Below are 7772 nucleotides of genomic sequence, written 5' to 3' on the forward strand. Positions count from 1 at the left end.
CGCTCTGGTAGCATAGTGGCTAAGACACTTGCCTGCTAACCAGACGGCTGGCGGTTCAAACCCACCAGCCACTCCTTGGAAGGAAGGTTGGGCAATGCTACTTCCGTAGTGATACTGCCTCAGAACCCAAGGAGGGGTCGCTATGAGTCGGGGCCAACTCGACGGCACATAACAACAACAACAACAACAACCACCACCACTCGGCAATCTCCAAGCTATGTCCTTTGTGCCATCAGGGTCGCTCAGGTCGCTGCTAGACCACAGCTCTGTGTGTCTCCTTTTTTGGTATTTTCACACAAATTCTTCTGCTAGTTGGGGTTTAGTCCGTTTCTGTATCCTTCCCTTCAATGCTCAGGGGCCCAAGATTATCTTCTGTGTCTGTGTTAATTGGTTTCCCTTTTCTTTGTTGAAGAAAGTCTGTGCAGTCCTTCTGCCTAGTCCGCCATCTTGCTGGAACTCTCTCTCCCAAATAATTTTACTCTTGACTCAGCATTCAAGTCCAGGGAGATGCCAGTCATGTATCTATCCCCTGGCTGTGATGAGGAGACAGAAAGTGGATCTGTGTTCTTTGGCTTCTGGTTAGGAAGCATCCAAGATAACATATAATGTGAGAATCCCTATAGGAAAATTGGAAGGATAAGAAAAAGGGTGAATATTAAGCCGACAAAAATGACCAATGTCCATTGTAGACACTATCTTTAATGGCATCTTAATGTTTAACACGTACTATTCTATTAATGCTTATTGTATGTACATTATACACTTAAAGGATGATGGGGTTAAGTGACTTTTCTTAATTATGTAATTATTTGTTCATTCATTTATTGACCTCATTTTCTGTGTGTCTGCTATTCAACAAAAGCCCTTGATTAAGTTATCCAGGATTGTACTCCTTAGATTTCATTTCTGTCAACCTATTATATTAAGTAAAAGGAGCTCTGATGGCACTGTGGTTAAAGCACTGTCAGTGGTTTGAACCTACCAGCCATTCCATGGGAGAAAGATGAAGCGGTCTACTTCTGTAAAGATTTACAGCCTTGGAAACCTTACGGGGCATTTCTATTCTGCCCTATAGGGTTGCTATGAGTTAAAATCGACTTGATGACAGTGGATTTGTATATTAAATGCAAGTATAGAAAATATAGCCGTGGCAAAAAGTTCAAAAAGTTTTATGAATCAGATTCACATCTAAATATGCTATCATCAGTTTCTTCTAAGAAACAGTATTGTCAGAGGTTGCTATTAACACTTACAAATGAATTTGTTCTTAGTTATCAAGGCACTAAGATCCTCAACAAGATGGATTGACACAGTGGCTGCAGTGATGGGTCAAACATTGTGAGCAAAGATTGTGAGGATGGCACAGGAATGGACAGTGGTTCCTTCTGTTGTTGAAACCAACTTGACAGCACCTAATATCAACAACAAGCCTACATTGAAAATCAATGTTCATTTAAGTATTGCCAACTCAAAATGTAGCTTGCTCTGATCTCAAAGAATTGTGCAGGAAAGGGAAAAGGGAATAACTTGTGATCCAAGGAACATGCTTTGACAGCCAAAATCCAAAACACATTAAAGAATTTCTACAGGGGCTTTAAAGGTGACCTTGGTGGAAAAGGGAAAGCAATCTTCTCCCAGTGAAAACATTATGAGCACACTTCCTAGAAGGATGTACAGACTGAAGTTAAGAGGAAAGAATTTTTAAAAAAGAATCTCACCATACAATTGTCCTGCATTTTTAGAAATACAATTTAAAATGCTGGTGTCTCAGCTATAATTACTGAAAAATCTGGGGACTAGATATTACATCGTGGCACCTGCCAATAAATCTCCAAAAGCCGTGGGAAGATTCAGCTATTGTAAATTGGAGTGCAGGATCCTGTTGCCCTGCAGATACACACTGTCATTGAAATGATTCTCCAAAACATTCCTTGGAAGCTGACTCTGGAACTGGTCCACAAGATACAATTATGAGATTCCTCTGTTCCTATGCCACTGTTAGCTAGAAGTAAAAGTCATTTAATTTACAGTGCAGCTAGAAGTCTCTGTCCTGAGTTAAGTGTGAAGGCATAGGGGTACAGGAGGCCTTGTGCTTCAATTCACAAACTTTTTCCTTAAAAGGAGGCACTGGTAGAAATCAGTCCACCTCTTCTCCAGTGTTTAATAGACTTAGAAATATAGTGATAGATATTTAAAATACCAAAAGAAAACCTCAATCTATGTTCAAAATATAACATATGCACCATAAGTTATAAGTAAATTATGATGCACAATTCTTTAATATAACTTACAAGATAATACTTTCTAATCATTATTATCTTCATTAACAAAGTTAATTTTGGGAGACAAAAGGGTGCATAATGCTGCAAAATACAAAGGATTACCATTGCTTTGGTTAGAAGCGTGTTGGTTATAAATGCAGTTAAGTACATTTAAAAATGTCATTTCATTTTCAAAATGAAAGATTATATGAATTATTGCTTTTCTAGTTTTTAAAGGGTATTATAATAAACAAATAAAGAAAAAATACAATCCTGTAAGTATTTCTGACTTAGAAAATCTAAATTCACACTCTCAAAACTGATGTGAGTTTCAGAGATTCTTTCTTGTTCAAAGACTCTTCTGGCGTACTTTGGATCTTGTTTTAGTCTCTTAGTGCTGCTATAACAGAAATACCACAAGTGGGCAGCTTTAAGGAACAGACATTTATTTGTTAGTCTAATATGGCTAGAAGTACAAATTCAGGACACAGCTGTAGGGGAAGGATTTCTCTTTCTGTCTGCTCTGAGGAAAAGTTCTTGTCTCTTTTCATCTTCTATTCCTCTATTCCTTGGTGATCTTCATGTGGTGTGGCATCCATCTTCCTCCATCTCTACCATTTAGCTTCTGTGCCTGATCCACTCTTTTATATCTCAAAAAGTGGTTGGCTTAGCAAGATGGAGGAGGTAGAGGAGGCTGCCCAGGGCAGCAAGTCTGGTTGTCTGGAGCAAAACCTGTCCAGTGGCAGCAGCAGCAGCAGCAGCAAGATAAAATGGCAGAGGAGGCAAGAAGGTTGGCATCTCCAATGAACTTGTCCACCTATGTCCTATACAGGGACAGAGTGGAGTGGGATGATATAGATTCAGTGCAGTAGATCCAGTGGTCCAGATAATTTATAGTGAAAAATTTAGAGAGGTTTATGATTATTTATGGAAGGAAGATGGACAATCTACTTCTTTAGTGATAAAACTAAAAAACTCACTGCTGTGAAGTTGGATCCGACTCATAGCAACCCCTCTTTGGGTTTCTGAAGCAGTATCACTACGGAAGTAGATTGCCCACACTTCCTTCTGAGGAGTGGTTGGTGGGTTTGAACTGCCAGCCTTCTGGTTAGCAGTCAAATGCCTTAGGTACTACACCTCTGAAATCCAAGGAGGGGTCGCCATGAGTTGGATCTGACACCATGACAGTGAGTTTGATTTGGTCTTTATGATTATTTAAGGCCTGTTTTGTAGTGTGATGGAAGAAGTGAACAGGGTTTTAAACTAACTCAAGATGCTATTGAATTAAATGCAGCCAATTACAGTGTGGCATTTTGGGAGTTCTCCTAAAGTTACTTCAAAAGGATCTACATGAGGAAATGAGCTACATCATTGCAATAATCGAGGAACAGCCCCAAAATCGTCAAGTTTGGGATTATAGGTGTGTTTTAACAGAATGGCTGAAAGGTCCATTTTAGGAGCTTGAGCTCATTGCTGATATTCTTATTCAGGATACAAAGAATTAGCATGCCTGGCTGTATCAACATAGAGTTATTCAAGAATTTAAACTTTGGCATAATGAACTGCTCTATGTAGAGTAATACCTCAAAGAAGGTATTTGAGTAATACCTCAAAGAAGTCATGAGAAATAACTCTATCTGGAAACAAAGATACTTTGTAACTTCTAACATCACTAGCTACAATGATTGTGTTGTATTTTAGAAAGAAGAACGATCAAACTGCTACCACATAATGAAAGTGCAGGGACTATTTCAAAGGGATTTTGCAGGATCGTGGACTTTCAAAATACCCCAATCTGCTGAATCAATTACTTGATTTACAACCAATTCATGGTTCTCCCTACCTAATTGTCTTTCTTGTGGATAGGTATGCAAATGTGCTAGAAAACCAAAGTGACAGCAAAGAGGACATTCTTAATAAAGTGTTTGAGTTGTGTGAAAACTTCGTTAAAGATAAGGACACTATAAGAAAGGAATATTGGAGCTACATTGGCAAGATCTTTCAAAGCAAACACAGCACAGAAAGTGACCGACTAACAAATGCACAGCAATAACACCATCCAAAAAAACTTGACAGAACGCCTTTAAGGAACTCCAATAAGAAGTTTAAAACTAGAACAATCATTCCTTTTGCCTGTGTTGGGAATAAAAAAATAAACTTTTATTTATTGTCTTTGCACAGTAAAATATTCACTGAACAGGTATTGCTTTTTAGCAAGAACTAAGTGTGATGCTCCTTGGGTGCTGCTGCTATTCAGACTCAAACCAAAAAACCAAACACATTGCCATCAAGTGGATTCTGACTCATAGCGAACAGGTGGTAAATCTTTATAGAAGTAGATTTCCCAGTCTTCCTTCCATGGAGTGGCTGGTGGGTTTGAACCACGAACCTTCTAGTTAGCAGTCAAATGCCTTAGGTATTACACCACCAGAACTCCTTCGCTATTCATACTTGCTCTAAGTAATTTGTTTCTTTTTAGTCAGAGTAGTTGGAGTGGGGAATCCTGTTTAGGAACTTTTGTAGTCTTAACAACATTTAATCTAATCTCTTAGCATCAACGCCTCTATAAGCAATGGTATGTGAACCAGGATTTGCAGCAGTAACGATTGCAGGTGACTTGCATGTCATGAATATGAAATGATTAAATGTAGGTTCAGTAAGCAGGGAATATTACATCAGAGCTTCTATGCCACACTAACAGTATCTTCCTATCACTGTAACCAACTAATACCAAAAGAATGGTTTTGTAATAAAAGAATAGATGTATCTAAAAACAAAACAGAAAAAATGATTAGTTTAGATATACCCTACATTGACATAACTTCATTAACATAAAAAGAAATCCTTGTTCTCAAATGGGATTACATCCACAATGTAGAGGTTTAGGATTCAGAATACCTATTTTTGAGAGACATAATTCAATCCATAACAGATCTATTAGAAATATTTTAAATTACCATCTTAAACAAATATATATTTTGGTACAGTGACTCTCTTTACTCCTTCCATCTTCTTTTGATGTTTCCTGCATCATTCGATGTTTTGCCCGTAGAATCTTGAAGTATTGCAACTTGAGGCTTGAATTTTTCTTCAGTTCTTTCAGCTTGAGAAATGCCAAGTGTGTTCTTCCCTTTTGGTTTTCTAACTCCAGGTCTTAGCACATTTCATTATAATAATTGACTTTGTCTTCTTGAGCTGCTCTTTGAAATCTTCTGTTCAGCTCTTTTATCTTGTTATTTCTTCCAATTGCTTCAGCTACTCTCCATTCAAGAGCAAGTTTCAGAGTCTCTTCTGACATCCACTTTGGTCTTTTCTTTCTTTCTTGTCTTTTTAATGACCTTTAGCTTTCTTCATGGATGATGTTCTTGATGCCATCCCACAATTCCTCTGGTTTTTGGTCACTGGTGTTCAATGTATCAAATCTATTCTTTAGATTGTTTCTAAATTCAGGAGGGATGTAATCAAGGTCATATTTTGGCTCTCATGGACTTGCTTTAATCGTCTGCAGCTTCAACTTGAACTTGCGTATGAGCAGTTGATAGTCTGTTCCACAGTCAGCTCCTGGCCTTGTTTTGGCTGAAGATATTGAGTTTCTCCATCACCTCTTGCCACAGATGTAGTCGATCTGCTTCCTGTGTACTCCATCTGTCAAAGTCCATGTATATAGCCACTGTTTTTTTTTTTAAATTATGTTTAGGTGCACATTTACACAGCAGAATTTGTTTCACATTCAACGTTTTGTGTACATTTAGTTTCACTCCCCAATTACCATCCTCAACCCTAACTCACTCTCCTCCTCTGCCTTCCTAATAACCCCCACCCCCATGCCCTTCACACTTATGCACTCCTGTGTGTCTTGCTTTTCCTCCGTCTGAATGTTGCCCCTCTGGTGTCCTGTGGCCGATTGCTCCAAGGGATGTATCTCCGTAGAGTATGTGGGTGCGTTGTCTTGGGTTGGGTGGTCTGTGTCATCCTATTTACTATTGGTCTGAGACCCAGCCCTGGGGAGTGAGTTTTGTTCCAGGCCTGAAGTATATCCCAGGGCCATAGTATTGGGGGTCCCACCAGACTCGATCCGACCAGTAATTTTGGTCATTTTGTGTTTTTTGGATTTTGTGTCACGTTTTTCCTCTCACTCTATCCAGGATCTCCAGTTTTGATCCCTTCCCAAGTGGTTGGCTTTGGTAGCCAGGTACCATCTAGTTCTTCTGGTCTCGAGGTCCATCATGTCCTAGGCCTGATTGTTTCCAAATGCCCTTGTTTTTTTGCATTCTTCTTTGCTTCTGACCATATGAGATCATTAGCTACATTATAGAAACTTTTAAGACCCCAGTCACTACTCACCAATGTAGGTTGTGGAACAAGATTTTTATGTATTTTGTTGTGCCAATTGACTCTGGTGTCCCCCAGAACTATGGTCCTGAGTCAGTAGATCCACTGGATCTCTTTCCCACAGTGTCTGGCTGTCTGTGAGGGATTGCTCTATGTCTGTCTTCTGTTGTTTCTGTAATGATTGCAGGTATTTTGTATCACTGATATCTGTGTAAGATTAGCCTCAGATGAATCTATCTTTGGCCTAGAGTATAATCCTATTCACTGACCCCCATCTGATCTCAGTTGTTTATGCATTTATATGTAGCCTGGTGTTTGGTGTTAATGGTAATGCAGTACTGTGGATATACTGGTATTAGCCTCTGTAGTCTATCTCTTATGTGCATAATTCAGTGTCCTCCCTTTCCCCAATGTTATCATACTGGTCACAGACTCTTTCCATACCATCCCTCCCCTTACCCACTTCAGCATGTTGCCCTCAACTTGCCCGAAATTATTCCCTCCCCTCCTTTCCCCTCCCCGGTAACCCACAAAGTGAGTTCCCTTCCTTAAGCAAACACTTCTGTTTTGGTTACCTAATGTTGCTGTGCTCTGGTAGCTTAGTGCCTAAGGCACTTGACTGCTAACCAGAAGGCTGGTGGTTCAAACCCACCAGCCACTCCTCGGAAGGAAGATGGGGCAATCTACTTCCATAGTGATATTGCCTCGGAAACCCAAGGAGGGGTCGCCATGAGTTGGGTCTGACTCAATGGCACATAACAACAACAACAACTGTTGCTTTGACAAGAATATATCACAAATGGGATGACCTTAACAAACAGGAGTTTTTTCTCTTATAGTTTGGAGGCTTTAAGTCTGAGTTCATAGTGCCAGGCTCTAGGGGATGGGTGAAAGCCCCTCACCTTGGGCGGGCTTCAGCTCTGCCTTCTGCTCCCAGCCCATTGAAGGTAGAGGCTTTTCTTCACTCAGACAGCTGCAGACTGCTAAGACTGACAAACCCAAGATTGACAAGTAAAAAGGCACAGTCTCGATGTTACCAAACCACACAGCAGGCCATTAATTCAAGTCTATTGAAAGTTCCAAGGTTGGCAGAGCATGGCAGGCTGCTGAACAATGACATGACTACATGCAGGGTTCAAGTGTGTCATAAGTTAGAGACCATTCCCAAAGCTGTTTCTT

At 39.9% G+C, this 7772-nt stretch overlaps 1 pseudogene; it reads left to right on the forward strand.

The window, feature by feature from the left end:
- LOC103197867 overlaps positions 1 to 4314 on the forward strand; it is a 68923-nt pseudogene extending 64609 nt beyond the window's left edge.
- Positions 4315 to 7772: the final 3458 nt, after the last annotated feature.

Source organism: Orycteropus afer, unplaced genomic scaffold, assembly GCF_000298275.1.
Source record: "Orycteropus afer afer isolate SDZICR_OR568_19922 unplaced genomic scaffold, OryAfe1.0 scaffold00084, whole genome shotgun sequence".
In the NCBI taxonomy this organism is placed as follows: Eukaryota; Metazoa; Chordata; class Mammalia; order Tubulidentata; family Orycteropodidae; genus Orycteropus; species Orycteropus afer.